Source organism: Furipterus horrens, unplaced genomic scaffold (genome assembly GCF_987537825.1).
Source record: "Furipterus horrens unplaced genomic scaffold, mFurHor1.1.pri manual_scaffold_3, whole genome shotgun sequence".
Classification (NCBI taxonomy): domain Eukaryota; kingdom Metazoa; phylum Chordata; class Mammalia; order Chiroptera; family Furipteridae; genus Furipterus; species Furipterus horrens.
The window spans coordinates 203,531,412-203,550,307 of record NW_028327173.1 but is presented as its reverse complement, the minus strand read 5'-3'; positions in this window follow the sequence as shown (position 1 = coordinate 203,550,307).

Sequence of the window (18,896 nt, the reverse complement as noted above, 5' to 3'; positions counted from 1 at the left end):
CCGAGGCGACCCGACCCCCTTCCGGGGGTGGTGCAGGAGATGCACTAGAAGATGATTTGCTCGAGCAGAGCTAACAGGCTTGCAGCCAGCCTAGGAGCTCGGGCGCCCGCCGGGACTGGCTCGCAGGGTTCTCGGGCTGGCGGGCGGGCGGGGTAGCCAGCGGCGGGGGCGCAAGGCCGACCTGCAGAAGCTGGAGACCTGGTGGAGAGAGAAACCCGAGAGGAGTTGAGCTTTTGCTGACGTTTTGCAGGGCTTTCTGGGTTTTGTTTTGTTTTCTTCCTCCCTGATCTGCTCTAATGTAAACTGCTTTAAAAATGGGGCAGGAGAGAGAATTTCAGAAGAGCAGCAACAGACGTGTAATTCAGGTACTAGTAGGTGGTGAGGACCTTCACAGAAGGACCTCAGCCCAGAGGGTTGGACTCAACCCCTAGGACTGACTTCCTTCCCTGGCCAGTTGGTCACGCATCTAGTTAGGGAAGGCCTGCTGCGGGTTAAGTCTACTTAAAATCCTGTTTGGAACAAGGCCAGTTCTCTTTAATGAAGTAAATACACACCCACCGTGTACGGTCCTGGGCCAAATGCCAGCCAGAGAACAAAACAAAACAACCAAAAAAAAAAAAAAAAGTGTACGATCCAGTCCCTGCTTTCAAGGAACCAGCCAGACCCTTAGATAACTGTCTGTTGAGCAGCACTGGTTCTAAAAGTCTTGGTTTTGCAGAATGCACATTATCCCCCCACTGCTCAGAACGTGGGCCACGGCAGCATGAGCACTGCCTGGCAGCCTGCAACGAATTCAGACTCCAAGGTTCCAGGCAGCTGAGTCAGAATGTGCATTTTTAACGACCCGCCCGTCCCTGGAGATTAGTGTGCACCTTCAAGTGCTCGAAGCACGCCCCTTTCACGTCTGTCCCAGTGCCTCCAGCCCGTCACCATCTGCACGAGTCCTCTTGGACTGAGTAAGCAAGGATCATCTTGCCTGTGTTAGCCTGGCGCGTGGCATGGGTAAGAGGTACCTGCAGGGCCAGGGGAGGGGGAAGGTTCACTCATTATTTTCAGCATCCCAGTTTCTGTGCCCATGAAGGTACTGAAGGCGTGAACACAAGACTAACTGCAGTGGAAACCCCTAGAGGAAATGACATGGAAAGGGCTGGGGCTTTCGGCCTTGTAGAGAGGAGCCCTGAGCTCTGTTCTGTCTGTAGAGACGCCCTCCCGCTGAGCTCAGCCTCCACGTTGGGGGCCTGTGTACCAAGCATGCCTGCCATTGACGGAAAAGACACTCTTCATACTTCCGCAGAATTTTCTTCTCGTTGACTAGGCTGTACGAGGATTCGTTTATCAATAGCAAATAGAAGGCCATAGAACAGTGTTAAATATGTCACTTAGAAAGCTAGCCGAGGGCTCTTGGCATCACATTGAAGACAGAGGAAAAAGTTAAAATGATAAAATGCAGTCAGGCTGCCTGTAAGCCAGCCTTAGGTCACGCTGGTTAAAGCAACTCCAATGAACAGAATGGCATCTTGTTAGTAGGATTTAAATTTTTCTTAAAACTTTTTCCATGTGGCTCACCTAGAGCTGCTGAAAATAGAAATTTTTGACTCCAAAACAGGCCAAAGGAGTCGTCAGGTGTTTGTCTTTAAACATTAGCTAACCCTTTAATAGAACATTTCTTTTCTCTGACATCTGTCACCTGCTTTCAGCTAATAGAATCCTTGGAATAATTTCACATGCACAAATGAATTCCTTTTATTTGACAGTTTTAAAAGCAATTTGTTTGAAATTGTACTTTTTGCCTCATTTAAACAGTGCCCATCACCAAATAGCCTCTGCCGAAGCTCTAATGAGTCACCCTGCAGAGGGAAGAATTGGATTTTCTGTACTTTTCAGTTTCAAAGCATCCAGGAGCATTTGCTAAGTCTGCAAGGCCATCGGGGCACATGGAAGATGCAGTTCTGGGGTTTTCTTAGGCCCCAGATCTGGCTTCAGTGACACTGGGTTTGGAGTGTCCCTCCTGCCACCGTGTTTTCTTCTAATGTGACAGAGGAGACTGTTCACACAGCCAGACAGTTTTTGCCGTCTTGAAAGGAAGGCTCGGTCTTGGGGATGGGTACAATGATTTTTTTTCTTAAAAAAAAAAAAAAAAAAAAGTTTGCCCTGGCTGGTGTGGCTCAATAGATTGAGTGCCAGCCTGTGAACCAAAAGGTTGCCAGTTCAATTCCCAATCAGGGCACATGCCTGGCTTGTGGGCCTGGTCCCTAGTTGGGGGTGTGCAAGAGGCAACCAGTTGATTTCACTCACACATCAATGTTGCTAAAACTAGCTCTTCTCTGGCAATAGTTTCGCCATAGATTTGCCTTCCCACAATGTACCTGTGTTGTCAGTTCTCTAAAAACTGTAATATTCTTTTGTTAAGATGCTATATAAGCCCATGTTCTAACCACCCCTTTGAGTTACCATCACTGGGTACTCCCATCTGTATTCACGATGCACATCATAATAAACTTCTGTTTGCTTTTCTCTTGTGTGCCTGTCTCTTGTTGGTCTAACTCACAGGGCCCAAGACAATGAACCTAAGATGGGTGGAGGGAACGTGGTATTTCCTTCCCTACACTTGACTATCCAGAGAAGTGTGTCTGAGGACAGGTCTCAAACATGGCTGTTCACCCAGCCAGACGGAGGAGAGACCTCGGGAGGATCTTGCACTGGCAATTGAGTGCTCTGGCCCAGAAGTGATGTGCTCACCACACATTAGTGAAATTCAGTCCCATGCGCCCAGCAAACCACCAGGAGATCCGGAAATCCTGTGCTTCCCCTGCTGGCTGAGACCTGAACTTCACAGTGGACACCCAGTGACGAGCAAACCAGTGCAAACCTTGTTCCTCTTCCTTGCTCTCCAGAGGCCTTTCCTGCCTGCCCTTCCCCCTCCCTAGTACAGTTGCTCCCGCTTTTTGTCCTAGCCCCTGGCGTGCAGCTCCACGAGGGCCCTCTCATCACGAGGCTTTGTGCTGTGAATGAGAGTTTCTGTCTCCTTGCTTGCCTCCTGCGTCAAGGACTTGTCTTAGGCGAACACATGCTGGCCACGATGTGGAAAAGATAAAGAGCAGTTGCCTCTGGTCAGTAGTGCCCGCTTCAGCACTGCCCCAAGTTTCCATTCAACTTCACTGTCAAGGTCACCAGAGATCTTCGGGTAGAACCCAGCAGAACCTGCCCCTCTTGAATGCACCCTTCTTACAAAAGCCACATCCTTAACTTTCTTGACGGAGCTGGCTCATGGTATTTCTCTTTCTTCTCTGATCAGCTCTTCCTGGGCCCTCTGCGCCTCTGTTCTGGGCTACCTTTTCTTGTCGCTCTTTGCCCCTCTCTGCCCAGGACAGCTCATCCATTCTCTGGCTGAAATGATTTGCTCTCTGGTATTGACTGGAGTCTGGAGCTGGGGCCTTTGCAGGAACTTGGGCCTGCGTATTCAGGGGATTGCCAAGTCAGGTGCCCGGGCCTCATCCTTGTCTTCCTGCCCCTCCAGTCCAGCATCCCCCGGACCTTAGATCGGCCCATGTCCTGTTGTCCCCACTGACACCTCGGGCTCTGTTCCTCACCTGGACCCTGCAGCAGCCTCCTTAGCCAGGGCCTCTAACCCCAGTCTTTCGATCACATTCCTTTCTCCACCCGGCAGCTGGAGAAATCTTGCTGAAGAAAGAAAAACCCGATTGTGTCTGTTCCTTCCATAAACCCGCCAGGGACCCCCTGCTGCTTGCAGGCTGGACTGCCAGCTCCGGGGCTTGGTGGACAGGATCCTGCATGTGCGGCTCACCTGGGGAGCTTTGAAGCCGCCGGGGGTGGGAACCGGGCATTAATAATTCCCCCAAGCTGCAGCCAGTGTGGTGATCCGCTGCTCCAGCCCCTCCCAGCCCCTGTGGCCCAATCTGTAGTCATGGTCTTCCTTTCACTCCTGTTTTCTTGTCCCTCGGAGGCAACCCTTGGTTCATTTTCCCGGAACTTCCCTTCCCACCTCCAAAGCCCCCTGTGCCTGATGGTGTGGCCTGAATGTTTGTGTCCCACCTCCCCACGCCCAATCCACATGCTGAAGCAGAGGAGGAGGGATTTGGTGGGTAACTATCAACCATCACCACAGATGTGGGATTGGGACTCAAGGAGACTAGGTGACCTGTCCAAGATCTCCCAGTAATAAGTCACAAATCCAAGCCTCCACTCCAAGGTGCAGACCCCTGAGTGCCTTCCACCTGCAGCCCCTTTGCTCACTCAGCTCTTTTGAGAGTACAGGCAGGTGGAGCTGACCACAAGGGTTATTTGTTCAGGGACATGGCTCAGAGGTGCCTCCAATTTACACTCTTGCTAATTTTCTGCTGTTGGATTGGCCTCTCCAAGCTCAGGGTGGGCCATGACGTTGCGCACAAGCCAGATTTCCCTTTGTGATTGGCGTACGGCACAGGACTGCCGCAGCTCGCGTTTTTGTTTTTCTGTGAAAGTGCTCAATTTTATTGTGACATTTCGTTATCTCTAATGGCTCAGGCCTCAAAAGCCCCGGCCTCTCCGCATCTCTGGAAGGGTCTGGATACATGGGCAGAAATGACTGTCATGCCAGGAGAAAAATGACTATTGCTAGGAAAGAGCAGACAGGTGGAGGAGGGAGACTGTCATCAAAGGGAGAGGGACTCTGCCACCGGGGGACTTAGTAAACGCAGCAGAGAGCGTTGGCTCTGCCGTGTCTCCCGCTCAGGGGCACGTCCTGCAAACCGCTCCACACCAGAAGCCAATCCCGCACCAGAAGCCAATCCCGCACCAGAAGCCAATCCCACACCAGAAGCCAATCCCGCACCAGAAGCCAGTCCCGCACCAGAAGCCAATCCTGCACCAGAAACCAGTCCCACACCAGAAGCCAGTTCCACAAGGTGAGCCTCCCGCTAGCCCTGTGCCTTGTTCGTCAGGGCATGTGTTATGTTTTGAGTTCTAATGAGCCGCTTTGGTGGCTCCTATACAAACATTCCTGCTAATTCCCACTCAACGGACATCACGGCTGGGAAGACAGCAGAGGACCCAGGTCTGAGGGCTGAAATGCCGTGCTTGGAACATGGGCTACGGCCTGGGGAAACTGCGAAGCTCCCGGTGGCATCCGGGCAGACATGTGACCCATTGTGCAGAAAGTGAGGGCGGCCAGCTTGGGCCGCTGTCTGTGGGAGCTCGCCAGAGAGCTGCCAGCACTTGCCGGGCATGCAAGCTCTTGTCCCCAACCAGAGAACTGGGCGTCCTTTGGTTCAGTTACCCAGATAACATCAGACACTCAGAGTCAAGGAAGTGAACAATCATAACCAGACTCAGGCCCTCGGGAAAGATGCCTTGGTCCCCATCGAAAGCTGTGACTAGCCCAGGGCTTTGCTCTAGTAACTCTAGCTGCCCCCAGATCTCACTGGCTTAGTGAAGATCAGTTTTCACTCAAATGGAGTCCACATCAGATGTATTAGCAGGCAGCTCCTCTCCAGGTGTGTTTAGTCCCAGACCCTGGTCCCTTCCACCTCTTGGCCATGCCGTCTCCTGCACATGGCTTCTGGGGGTGCCAGGCTCATCTGCGCTGAGGGAGAGATACACAGAGAACCCCAGGTGGGAGGTTTTTATGGATCAGACCTGTGCGTGTTCATTCTACTTCCACCCACATTCCGTGGGTTAGAACTCAGCCACGTGATCATGGCTGCCCAGGAAGCTGGAAGTGGAGTCCAGCTGTGATGGGAAATTGCCTGGTGAGTGGTCTCTATCATGCACTCGCAGCCTTCTGCCCAGGGCCTCCACGGAACAATCATAGCGATACATCCAATTTATCTATCCTTGTTCGAAACCCTTTGTATCTATTGACCCATTTAATCCTCCCAACAACTCTGTGAGTTAAGTACCATTTTAGCCTTCCCTTCACAGATGAAGGACCGAGGGCTCTATGTGGTTAAGTGACTTGCCCAAAGCCACACAGCTCTAAGCCACGAAGCTGGGATTCAAAACCAGGCAGTCTGGGTCCAGGGTCCCCTGCTCTTATCCGTCCCGCCCCCAGAATGAGCCTGCCTTTTATAGATGGGGAAAGTGAGACCCAGAAAAGACAAAGCGAGCCTGCAGCTCGCTGCTCCTGTTCCAGGCGCGGAGCTCAGCCTCCTGCACACACAATAAACCCTCGCTAAATGCATGGGCAATGGCTCTGCCTTGGTATACAATTGAGGGTGTTTTTAGAACACCAAGCGCGGCCTTCATGCTAGATACCGAATTTCACACGGTCCACCATCCTTGTGCTGAGATGAGGATCAGCACAGACTCAGCCCATTTGAAAACAAATTAGCGAACTGCAACTATTTGGGGGAATTAAAAAAAAAAAAAGGCTCCAGAGGAGATTTGCCACCAGGTTGCATAATAAAGTGCCCCCCGAAGTAATACTAATACTTTAATGGCTGTTATGCAATGCGGATGGATCTGTATGACTCAGTGTTTCCAGTTAATTTAAAGGATTTCTGATAAATGTCATTGGTTTGCTCTGGGGCCTCTCTTTTCTCCCTTCCCCTTTTTCACCAGGTTCTGAAAGCAAACTCTCCAGCGACTTCCTACCTGCAGGGTGGGGATACTTCGGGAAGGAAAACGCAGCTACTTCAGCAGATAAACCAAAGAAAGAAAGAAAAGAGCTTTTGTGATCCCTCCCTCTGCTCTCCCCTCCAACTGCCAGCGCTGGGCCCTGCGCCTGAGAACAGTAGGGGCCGTTCGAGCTGAGCAAATTCTAATCCCTCAGGCTGCTGGTAAATAATAATGTATAAACTTATTATTAGGATTCTGTTTCAAAGGCCAGTGATCAAAAGACAGTTCGCAGACAGCCAGAACGGTCAACTGTAGAATGCTGCTTCTGAATTCACCCTTCACAGGCTCCCTCTGTGGATCTGGACTTGTCGTCTCTTGGTGTCACCAGAACCTTTTCTCAGTCACCTCCTGTAAGTGGGGGTGGGGGTGGGGGTAGGGAAATCCTGCAACCATGTCTCCGCTTTTCAACATCACTCTCAAGGTCTTGAGGAGACGCAGACTTTCAGGACAGTTGTGCCCTCGAGCAATAATTTAATAAATGGAGCCCCCATGACCTGTAAGAGATGGAGCCTTTCTGAGGCAGCAGTAATTTTCTCCCTGCCACGAAGCATTAATATTCAGCAGCCAAGTTTTATAATGAAAAACCACGTGCTGATTTTTAGAAACAGGGCGGAAATTCGGGCTGCCATGACCTGCCCAGCACGGAGTTGCTGCTGACCTCTCCTGTCCACTCTTCTGTGATCTCTGCGCCCTGTTCCCCACGGCCCTGAATCCCATCAAGGTAGTATCAAAGTCTCACCTACTATGTTCTCACATCCAAATTCCTACAGAACCACACAATTTCAACCGGGGTAGGAGTTGAAATGCAGTGGGTCACTGCCATTGGAGTACAGATGCCTTTAAAAAATCAGTGAGTGCTATAGAGCCTGGCTGCCAGGAAAGTATACAAACTGTACACATTGCATTTTGAATACAAATTCTGGACGACTCTGACCCTACCCCCAAAAGCCGTCTTCTAAGGACTTTCAAGAACCTCTGATTTAACATGAGTCTTCACTCCACCCCCAAGACCTCCCCGAGGACTACTTATATTTTAGAAATAGACTCAAAGACTGAACAGCCTCAGACGCTCAAAGAAGTGGTGGTCCATGTCTCACTGCCTCTCTCAGGAGAGAAAGAAAATTCTAATGCTGACACTGAACGAGTTTAGAGGTTCTGTGTTTAAATAAATCTTGGCAATACCTTGTGCTGTGATCCCCTCCGGGGGATCTGCAAGGTATGTTAAAGGCTCTGAGAAGATCTGCAACAATGAAGTTCTTTTCTTTTGTTGATATCCAACATTCCCCAGACTTATCTGGTCCTGGAATCCTTCAAGCGCCTACCAGCAGTTAGCATCCCCATAGAAGGGGTGTTCTGAGGAATACTGATGCTGCCTAATCCCCGCATTTTACAGATGAGGAAACTGAGGCCCAGAAATGGGACATGATGGTCCCAGGGCACAGTGAGTCATGGTGGAGCCAGGCCTCAGTCTCCTGGCTCATGGCTCCCTGCATCTGGCAAAGGACCACAGTAAAGAGGTCTTCTCTGAGGACAGAAGGGGCAGCGCTGTCCAGCTGATCATTTCTGTCTGAGTGCCTGAGGACGCAGAGCATCGTCAGCGCCCCAGTTTGACACTCACCACCCTCCTCAGGTCATCACAGCCCACAGCCCTGTGGTGCACGTGGATTTTGTGCTGATTAGGAGGACCCAGGAAGGACCAGGCCAGCACAGCTGACCAAAGGGGGACCTGCAGATCAGTGACCCCACCTGCCATCCCAGGAAACCTCATGGACTCTTCCTGGGAGTATAGACTGCTGCTACCCCTCCCAGCCCCAGCAAGTACCTTTGTAACCAATGAAGCCAGCTCAGGTCCCCTGGGACACGGGCAGAGAGGCAGACACTGTGCCGATGGCTTTAGGGGTGAGCCTCCTTCCGGCTTGCTTGTCTAAAGCTGGCAAACAATGGACTCCATTCTCCATCCCCCCCACTGCTCCAAGGCCTGGTTGGCGGCTAAATGCGGACACCTGCACCAACTTCCCAAAGTGCTGACCCTTAGAACCGCACCGCACCTCGAAGGACCCCCGCTGGTGGCACTTCCCCAAACAAGCTCTCTGAGCCTCTCTTCAGCTTCCCAAGACATTTGACCCATTGCTAAAGACTCAGCAATCATGCGATCATTTGCTCAGAAATCAAAGGATGCTAGGGTGGTGGCGAAGTGGAAAGGAAAGGTCTGAGGTTTTTCTATTTAAAAAAAACAACAGTCCTTCTTGTCATGCTTCAACGATGTGGAAAATGTGTGCATTACTATGTGTGGGTAAAGGCTGGAACTAAAAGCAGCTCCTTTGAGAAAAAGAGAACACAATGCCTGTAGCGGGGTCCTGAGTTTGTCCCCAGACAGTGGGCTGAGTCCCTGTTTTTAAAATTGTTTCTCTTTCAAAAAAAATTTTTGGAAAGTTTGTACCCCCGCTGCACGCCTCCTCCCACCCACATTTATAGGTTGAAACCCTGCCCCCTAATGTACACTATTAGGAGATAGGCCTCAGGGAAGGATTAAATGAGGTCACAAGGGTGCAGCCCCCATGAATGGGATTGGCGCCCTTGTAAGAGTCACAAGAGAGCGTGCCTCCTCTCTGCGGTCTGCCATGTGAGCAGGCATTTCCCTGGTAATCAGTGACGCTGAGCATCTTTTCACATGTCTGTTGGCATCTGTCTGTCCTCTGTGGGGAAATGTCTATTCAGGTCCTCCCATTTCCTTTAGTGGAGAGAATGGCTCTGAGGTCCCCACGGTGCCCTGCTCCCCGCCACCCCCATGGTGTCTCCTCTGGGCCCCTCTGCCTAGATGCGTCATTATTGGGCTGCCTCAGGGAACATTCCTGCAGCCAGCAAGCCTACAAGAGGCAATTCTCAAAACAAGAGGCACCAAAAGTGTCACCAGGAGAAGCCCCCAGTCAGGCAGCTGTGGACAATAAGCATTGCCCCAGGACTGGCACCCCTGGAGAAACAAAGGCGCCCTCCTCGGTGCCTGCCCGCCTGGGTCCCTCTGCTCCACCCCACTCCTCCCCACTTCTGTCCAGCAGCCGCACCCCTCCCCAGACCCCACCCCTCCAGGCGCTGTCCTTGCTGCCCCTCCCACCTATGTTTCTGTAACTCTGAACCAGAAGGGGAAAACCCGCTGTGTGGCAATGATGCAGAAGGCAAAGAGCGGGGCTGAGGGCTGCAGACTTGAACTTCCATCTCCCGTGGTCCTCGCGGGCCCGGTGGGTCTGAGAGCGTCCACTTCATCTCGTCGTTCCTCAGTTTCCTGGCTGTGAACATAGGCGTGATCTTTGCTGCAAGGTTTGTGCCTGTCCACTGAGCCCTGACTTTCTACAGGAGCCTCTCTCACACACCACAGGCCTCAAAGTGCAGGAAGGTGAGCTCTGGACCCTCTAACGCCACTCGGGGTGCCACCCCAGGGTGCACGCGCTGTGCCCCCAACCTTGGTTTCCCTCTTCCATCCGCCCAGCCCCCAGCACTGGGCATGGCCTCACTGCCGTCCTTTGGGTCTGTCTGTTGGGCTTGGTGTCCCATTCATTCCTTGGAGCTCCCCAGGAACTAGCTCTGCCCTGGGCCCTGGCTGTGTTCATGCTGGGTTTCTCGCTAACATCCTCCACCTGGCTCTGCTCCTCTCTTTGACGGTTGTGCATAATGAGCCCACTCTTGTCATGGGGATTTGACGAGTTTCAAAGGTGAGATGTGATCATGCGTGCAGATGCTCCAGGCTCCGTCGGCATCCGACACACAGCGGGTGCTCAGGCGGGTTCCTTTCCTATCTCCTCGGTCTGCGGGCCCCTGGCACCTACGAGTGACCCCTACTAGGGCCATTCCCTTTGCAGCACTGGGCCTGGTACTGGTCATGCCAGAGTAACACCTACACAGCTTCTCACGTGGCGCGCTGCCGCACGGCCAGGGACGGCCCAGAGCCCTCTGCCGAAGCTGAGAAACAGGAGTCTAGGCCAGATGGGAAAGAACCGACAAGGTCTGCCGTGAGCGCCGGGGTGCGGCGGAGGAGCCACGTGCCGGTTGAGCGTTTGCGTTTCCTGCACATGTCCCAGGGCTGGCCTTGACTCTGTCACAGACTCTGACAATAGGAAAGTCACTTCACTTCCTGGAACCTTAATTTCCTCATCTCTAAGTGATGGAGGAGTCTCTGCCAGTTCGTAAGTCACTCTGAGCCCCTCGTATACTAAATGCCCACTCAGGAAGGGGCAGAGTATTTTGTGAGTGACCTTTGACCCCCAGCCCACCGAAGGCCTGGCTCGGGCAACGCTTGCAGCGAGTGCCCCCAACCCCCGGCGTTCCGCTTCTAGGCAGCTTCCTGGGATTGGAGTCTCACTTGTATCCCTAATGGTAGGCCTGCTGGCTCTGGCTTCAAACCCCTAAATTGGGAAATGTTCAACTGCAGATTGTTTACATTGTGTATTCCGAGTATGAAGTGGTGTTTGAGAAGCGTTGCCATGGCAACAGTGAAGCGAGGAGGCAGCTAACTACGAAGAGAAATAATCCAATATTAACACGCACAAGCTACGCTCTTGGGCTGCTGTAGAGAAAATATCACGTTACTAGGCAGGCACCCACTGTCCACGTGCCTACCCTTCGTTTTAGAAAGTAGAGGAACTGTCTCTTGGGTGTAGTTTGTTAAAGAAACCATGGCAAATTCTGAGGCTCCCTCATCTGTGGGCCGAGGTCCCTCCTGGCTCTAAGAGTGGGTGCCTTAAGGCCAGTGGTTCTCAAGCTTTGTCGGCTGGTGACCCGCGGGATCAAAGCTTCCGTGGTCTGCCTGGCCCGACCCCTCCCAATTACCAGTGGAAAAGGAACTGTGTGATAACGTGCAATGTCACCGTCCAAGCAAATGTGAGGGGGTCAGAGGCGCATGTTCACACCTGCCTTCGCAGCAGGGAGGTGGATAGTTTGCGAGTGAACCCTCACATCCATGATGTCAGCCTCCAGTTATGGGAAAATTCCAGACTCCCCAAATGGTTGGCGTAAAGAGGCATCACTGCACACCGCAGGGCTAACCAAACGGTCTGCCACCAACCCCACGGATACTGGTGAAGCTGAAACTACAGCCAACTGAAGGCAGCCCCGATGGCACGCTGGCAGTGCGAACCCTTCCCCGGGCCGCCGGGTTCCCAGCCATCTCTGTTGCCAGGAGTGGCGGCAGCCAGACTGTTTGGTGGAATGCTGAATTAGAGTCCTCTGCTAGGTTCCAGGATTTCTCCAAGGTGCTGCTAGGCACCCAGGTCTGAGGTCCAGCCTGGCTGTCTCCACTCCTGCTGGTAACTTAGGCCACACCCTCCAGGCAGAAATTCTTCAGGTGTGGTTCACAGACAACCACCAGCAGCAGCAGCACCTGTTAAAAATCATTGGTTAAAAATGCAATTCTTGGGCCCATCCCAGAAGCCCTGAGGGTGGGTCCAGCAATCTGGATTTGAACAAGCCTTCTAGCTGACTCTGCTGAGCTCCAGTGTGAGAACCTCTGCGCTGGGTTCTATCCCCCTTGGTTTGGTTGAAGTCGGTGTATCCCAGCTGGTGGGGGAGGGAAGGGGAGAGGAGAACATGAAGGAACCCCGCCCAGCTTCCTGAGGTCTAGACCAGCCAGTGGCTCCCGGTTCACTGGTGAGAACACAAATGGTCACAGCTATCTGCAAGGAGGGCTGAGAAATGTCATCCCTAGTTATGTGGCCACCTGGCCAGCTGTAACTCTGTAACTGATGGCAGGGGAGGACAGATTCGGGTGGACCACTAGCAGTTTTTGCTACACAGGTCCCCCATCACCTTGGTAACCACAAGATGGGGGCATTGAAGCAGCTCAGTCAGCAAATGTGGTTTCTGAACCAGAGGCCTCACAAGGGAGGGCCGAGAAAGTGGCAGAATGGCTGGTCCAAGGCCCTCTTTTCTTAGTCTGGCTCTGACTGCCCTTTTCAGCAGTCCCAGCAGCCCAAGGTCCCCACCATACTGTCCCCAGTGGAAACTCTCCATGATGGCATTCCATGCTTTATTGATTTCCTCCTATCAAATCTCACCTGTCCTGTGTCTCATTATTCCAGGATCATTTTTTAATCTAATTTTACCTTCTCTATATCCCATTATGCTAGGTGAAAGCTAGAAAAAAGGATTTATGCAGGTTCTATGGCATTAATACAAGAACAGGGTCCTAATCCAAGTGGGTGTTAGGACCATCCCTGCTCTGTCTCTCAAGCCACAGGTAAAATATCATGGTAAGTTCATTTTAAAAGGAATACTAACAATTGGAAACACATTCAAAGGAGGGTAACAAAGACAGTGTTGGTATCTCAAAACTCTGGGGAATTATTTGCCTTGAAGAAGAAGACCAGAAAGTAAAAGTCACAGAAATTATCCTCAAACAAGTGAAAGGTGGTCATACAGAAGGACTCAACCCACTCCACGCAGCCAAAAAAGATCAGAGCACTGGATGTAAGATACAGGGAGAAAGGTTTGGTTCCGTAACATAAAGAACAAGCTTTGAGGGGTACCCAGCAGTGGGCTGCAGCGGTTGTCTTGTGAGAAAGTACGCTCATTGCTAGAAGTATCCATCTAGACAGATAGGCCCCTGTCTCTCTAGGACATCATAGAAGACATGCCTGGGACTAAATGAGCTTGGAGTCCATCTCAACCATAAGAGTCTTTGGTTCCAACATGTGTTTGCTGGTTTCCCTGAGCTGGTCACTTAACCCCTCTGAGTCTCCATTTCAGTCTGCCTCATGTACCTCGACAGAGGTATTGCAAGGGTCAAGTGGCAAAATAGCAAAAGCCTCTTGTAACTGTAAATAGTCGTCAAAGGCACACCTGAAGATGATGATGGTGATGATGATGATGATGGTGATGATGATGATGATGATGGTGATGGTGATGATGATGGTGATGATGATGGTGATGATGATGATGATGGTGATGATGATGATGATGGTGATGATGATGATGATGATGGTGATGATGGTGATGATGATGATGATGGTGATGATGATGATGATGGTGATGATGATGATGATGATGATGGCAAGCATTTACTACTATACTTTACCGAAAAGCCTTAGAGACCCAGTGTCTCTAATAATCTCAAAGGGTGGCCTAAACTGGACACTGCAGGCATGAAAGGAGAACATCAGGGGGAAAGAAGAAGATATTTTCATCTAAACAGGGCATTGTGAAACCCCTCAGGTCGCACACCCCTCTGCCTACATATGTGACCAAGCCTGGGAGAGACCATATCAGCTGGGACTCTGCAAGGCAGGCAGGACGTGGTGTCCAGGCTCTGCCCCTAAATCTAAACTCACCTGGCATTTGGGTCGACTGATTAAGATTCTGCCGGCCTCGGGCTCGTGCTCAGGAAAGCCCCCTTCTCATTACAGCCCAGCTTGGTTTTGCTTATCAAGTTTCGAGAGGGGCCAGGGATGGGAGGACACATTTGTACAAGTTTCAAGGCACATTAGCTTCAGAGCGGGCTTCGAATAATGCGTGCAGTGCAGAACTGAGCCATTGTCAGGGAATCAATGCAGGGCTGACGTCTGTGGGCCTATTGTCTGAACTGCTTTAACTGCCCAGGAAGAGCGGGCTTGCTGACCATTGTCAGGACTCACTTGACCAAAAAGCAAAGGGGAGAGGGGGTGGCCAGCTGAGCTCTCTGCTGATCGCTTCACTTTGCTGACCGTGTGATGAGAGGGCTAGAGAAAATTCCAGCCCCTGGCACAGGATGTCTGCAGCAGAGCGAGAGTTGGTAGGGCTTCTGTTCTTCCCCTGGCTCTTGAATACCATGCCAACAATGAAAAAACAAGAAGCAATTACTCATTCTACATTCTACTGTCTAATCTACTGGATTCCCAATGTTCCCTGTTTCTAGTATCAATTAGTATTATCTGGGGCCCATAGAGTGGATGGTGACATTTTAGAAAGCATGACCATTTGTAATATTTTGTTACATTAGTTTCTCCCACTCAGATACATGAGAACATGACAGGGACCTGCACATACTCAATAATATTAGGATCACAGCCTTAACTTTTAATAGGTTAAGCAAGTGTTTTTCACAGATAAAAAACTGCCTTGATCATAATCAGATTCTAGGATTCAAACCTAAGTTTCCAGTGTTCTTTCCATAACAACATGAATGCTTTTGTTCCTTTATCCATTCATTTGGGAAATACTGATGGATCCACACACACATACTACATGCTGGATATTGTTACAGGACTGGCAAGAGAGCAGTGAATCCGATAAGCAAAATCCCTGCCCATGGACCTTGCATTCTAGTGGGGGGAGATGTGCTTTTCAGTACACGTGAGTATATTTCCTCATACATGTTGCCTGTTACTGAGCACTTAATTCATTAACAATCGTTGGCAGCCGTCCGTCTCGAGAGACGATGGTGTAGCTTCTTAAGAGTCTATCTGCACCGCCGAGAATGGCTGTGCAGTCCGACTCGGGAGTGACACGGTATCTGTCTCCTCCCGTGTTGAATCGACATCTTGCGATGACGCTGGAGTGTCCTCTCCAGTAAAGCTGAAGCTACAGAGCCTGGGCAGGGTGATATGGAGGGTCTGCTGTTGCCCATGCAGCAGACCCCCCCTCTCTTCGCAGCTGAAGGGTCCAAGGGAAAGACGGAGTCAATACAGCTTGGCTTCAGGTGCGCCGCAGGAGTTGCCGGTGTTGACTACAATGTCAAACCGCCTTAGGGACTCCGGCTCCGGATTTTCTGTCGGGGTTTACTCCCTTAGCCTTTCCCCTGAAGAGGTATGCCGCAAGGCAGCGGAGGTTTTTTGGAGTCAGAGTTTTCCTTCTCTGATGTGCCCTGACTGGAAGATCGAACCAGCGACACTTAGCTCGCAGGCCGACGCTCAATCCACTGAGCCAAACCAGCCAGGGTTATCATTAACACTAAATAGTTAATAAGTGAATGAACAAATGCCCTAACAGCAACCTTGATCCATGGTTCTTCATTCGGTTTCCCAAGGCCACACCAAGGGTGTGTTCCCGCTAATAATGCACCCAGTCACGAGGGAGGTCGCTTGCAGATGGGTGCATTAGCTCCGTTCCAGGGAGCAATTTGTAACTTTTTCTCATGAAGCATGAACTTGGAATAATTTCTAAATGGCAGGTGCACAAATTATTTCTCCAAGGAGAAGACAGTTTCATCTTCCTACTTTTCATCATGCAAATCTTCCCACTGCAGTTGGTAATAAGTAGAAATAGATGAATAGGATCCAAAATTCACATTTAACTGCTGGAAGAAGCAGCTGAACAGCACAGGAGCTGCTGAGGTCAGGGTACGTTTCTGAGACATACCTGGAGCTAAAGCCGAGCTAAAGATCAGAGCAGAAAAGTTTGAGAGGTTTTCTGTTTTCTTTTTAAATTTTAAAGTGAAAGTTTAGTATTCCAGGTCCAGGGATCAGCTGTTATTTGTCTCTGCTCAGGCCTCTGTGACTTCAGAACCAGACTGAGTTGTCCTGGCCCTTCATGGTCTAGCCCCTACTTGCCTTGCTCAGCTCAGCTCGGCTCAGCTACGATCCACCAGGCCCTCGGGCAGCCGGCTCCTGCTCTCTCCCCCGAGCCCCCTGCTCTTCCAGAACACACCACTCTCACCCTTGTGCCTCTGCTCAAACTGTTTCCTCTTCCTGGAAAACCTTCTCCGTCCTCCAAGGACCTGGGCAAATGTCACCGCTGCGGCAAAGCCTCCCCTCGGCCCTGTCAGAATGGGACCCTCCATCCTCTGCGTCCTTCTGGCCCTCGGTTCGTGCCTCTTGTGTAGCGTGTTTGAACCCCTATCCCGGTGAGTTAGTAGGTCCACCTCTTTTACTAGACTTTGAGCTCCTGGAGTCTTTATTACCTGAATTACTAAATTATCTGTCACATATGAAACTGTGCCTGACATTCATGAATGTTACAGCAAGAGGATATAAGTACCAATGAAATGGGAGGGTTAGGCTGGGGAAATGCCTGTTAGGGAGAAAGGGCAGGACACGGCACTCGATTACGCAAGCAGGATTATGGGATAGCCTTTTGTGCTTCTTAAAGACATTCACTGGCTTGAGATCTGTAAGTGTCTGGAGGTAGGAGGATGAGCCAAATTGGGGCAAGTGTGGGTGACGGGGCACGTATCAACTCCAGGAAAAAGGAGCTACAGAGAGAAGTCAGAGCATCTGCTCCCTCCTTCCTCTCTTCCTACCTTGTGGCCATGGCAGGTGTGTCCCTCCATGGCCACATGCCAGGTGCCTCCTGTCCCAAGGCCACAGCTCTTACTTGGGCTCCAGAAACACCACTTCCTCCCCTCATCCCTTCAGGCCTCAGGGTGGCCACAGCTTCTGTTGTTGTGGGTCCCCAGAGAGGCTCCACATCCCTTGTTAGTTTCTTTATGCCACTTGCAGCTTTATTAACAGGTCCTTTACCTTCAAAATGTCAGTTGAGGACCCTGACTGATGCCCGGGCACAAATCCTAAATTCTAGCTGCTACAGAATTCTGGTTAAGAAAATGCTGAGTATCACTCTGCCGTAACCAGGGGCCGGCAAACTCTGATCCATAGGCCTTATTGTTTATAAACAAAGTCTTATCGGAACATATTTGTTATTTATTGGAACACCACCTGTTTTTATAAATAAAGGTTTACTGGACCACAGCCACACCCTCTCACTTACAAACTGTCTGTGGCTGCTTTCACACAGCGGTGCTGGCCAAGCTGTGTGGTGGAGACAGAGACCAAATGGCCTGAAGAGCCTAGAACATTTCCTACCTGGCCCCTGATGAAAACAGGTTTGCCCACCCTTGTCTTGCACTAACTGTTCATTAATAGGTCATCATTTGAGCACACATCCGTGGAGCATCTTCTAGAGGTTTCTGCTTCTAAGGTCTGGTTCTCCCTCCCGTCTCCCTTCCGTTCTCTGTGTTCCCCAATCCATTCTTCACAGGACTTCCAGACAGGTCTCGCCAAAACACCAATTCAATACTTCCGTTCCGCTTTTGGGGGCACTACAGTCCGAAGTCCAGAGTATAACATCCCTCTCCATTTCCTGTTGGACGGCCAAACCGATTGTCGCTCCCACGTCCTGCTGTGCTGGCTCCTCGGGTCCAGGACACTATTGACTATACGAGGCACTGAGGATTTGTTAGCACTTTCTCAGGGAGAAAACCAAAATGCTAAGCATATATGTCAATTTTAGACATGTCTGAATTGCAGAAATGTTACACAGAGAAAAAAGTGAGGTGAGCCTTGAATTGCAGAATGACAGTGACACTGCAGAAGAGAATGTCACATGCTCCTGGAGAAGCCGCCATGGAGCCTGGGGACTTCCTGGGACAATAACAGGCTCCTCAGGGAGCCTGGAGCAGGTGAGTGACATGGTCAGGTTTGCTTTTAAAGAGCCCGCCGTCCGGCCTGCGTGGGAAGATGGATTGAAGAGGGCTGATGAGGAAGGAAAACGAGGCGAAGGGGGCCAGGTGAGGACAGAGGCCTGTCCGTGGGGCCAGAGGCCAGGGCATGGACTGGGAAGAAGAGTCAGAGACTAATTGACTGCCGTTGCTGACTGAAGAGGCCAAGGGCAGTGGGAGAAGAGGGAGGAGACGGGGCAGCTCCCAGGCTTCCATCTTGGGAATCCAGAAGAATGGGATAGACGCTCTGACTGAGGAAACGTTGTATTTCCTGGATCCTTAAGCCCCCTTGAACAGGTTCCAGTGTGACCCATATGCTTTGTCATGATCCGATGAATTTAGTGATAGAACTCACAGTCTAGAACTGTGCGGGGAAAAGGCTGGACCAGAGCTGCCCATAGCGGGGAAGGGGGTCCCCCTTCTGCCGGGAGGTTGCACCAAGGGTACAGGTGGATGCCGGAGTGAAGATGCTTGACTCTCCTTCTGAAGGACTGCCTGCAGAATGGTCACCCCAAATCTTCCTAGGGTCACTGTGTCCTTGTCACTTCTCCCCGCACCAGCTCCATGAATCAGGGTGCCAATGAAGGACTGGGAGGGCTTCAGTCAGTAGGCAGAACACCATTCATCCCTGCAGAGAAGGTCATGTCCAAGCCCAGAGCGTCCTCCCCCCCAGAGCCAGGCACAGTCCCCCTTGTCTCCTCAGCCCTTGGAAAAGAGCATCAGTTTGACAAGAATAAGGTATGCGTCCTGGAGTCAGGCTCTGTTCTGTTCCGACCTTCCTGGTGGAAGGTAGACATGGAGCAGAGGAGTTGTCACCATCCCTGAGCAATCGCAATGTAGTAGGTGGTGGTGGTTTGGAAGCAGGTGAGTTCCCATCTGCGGC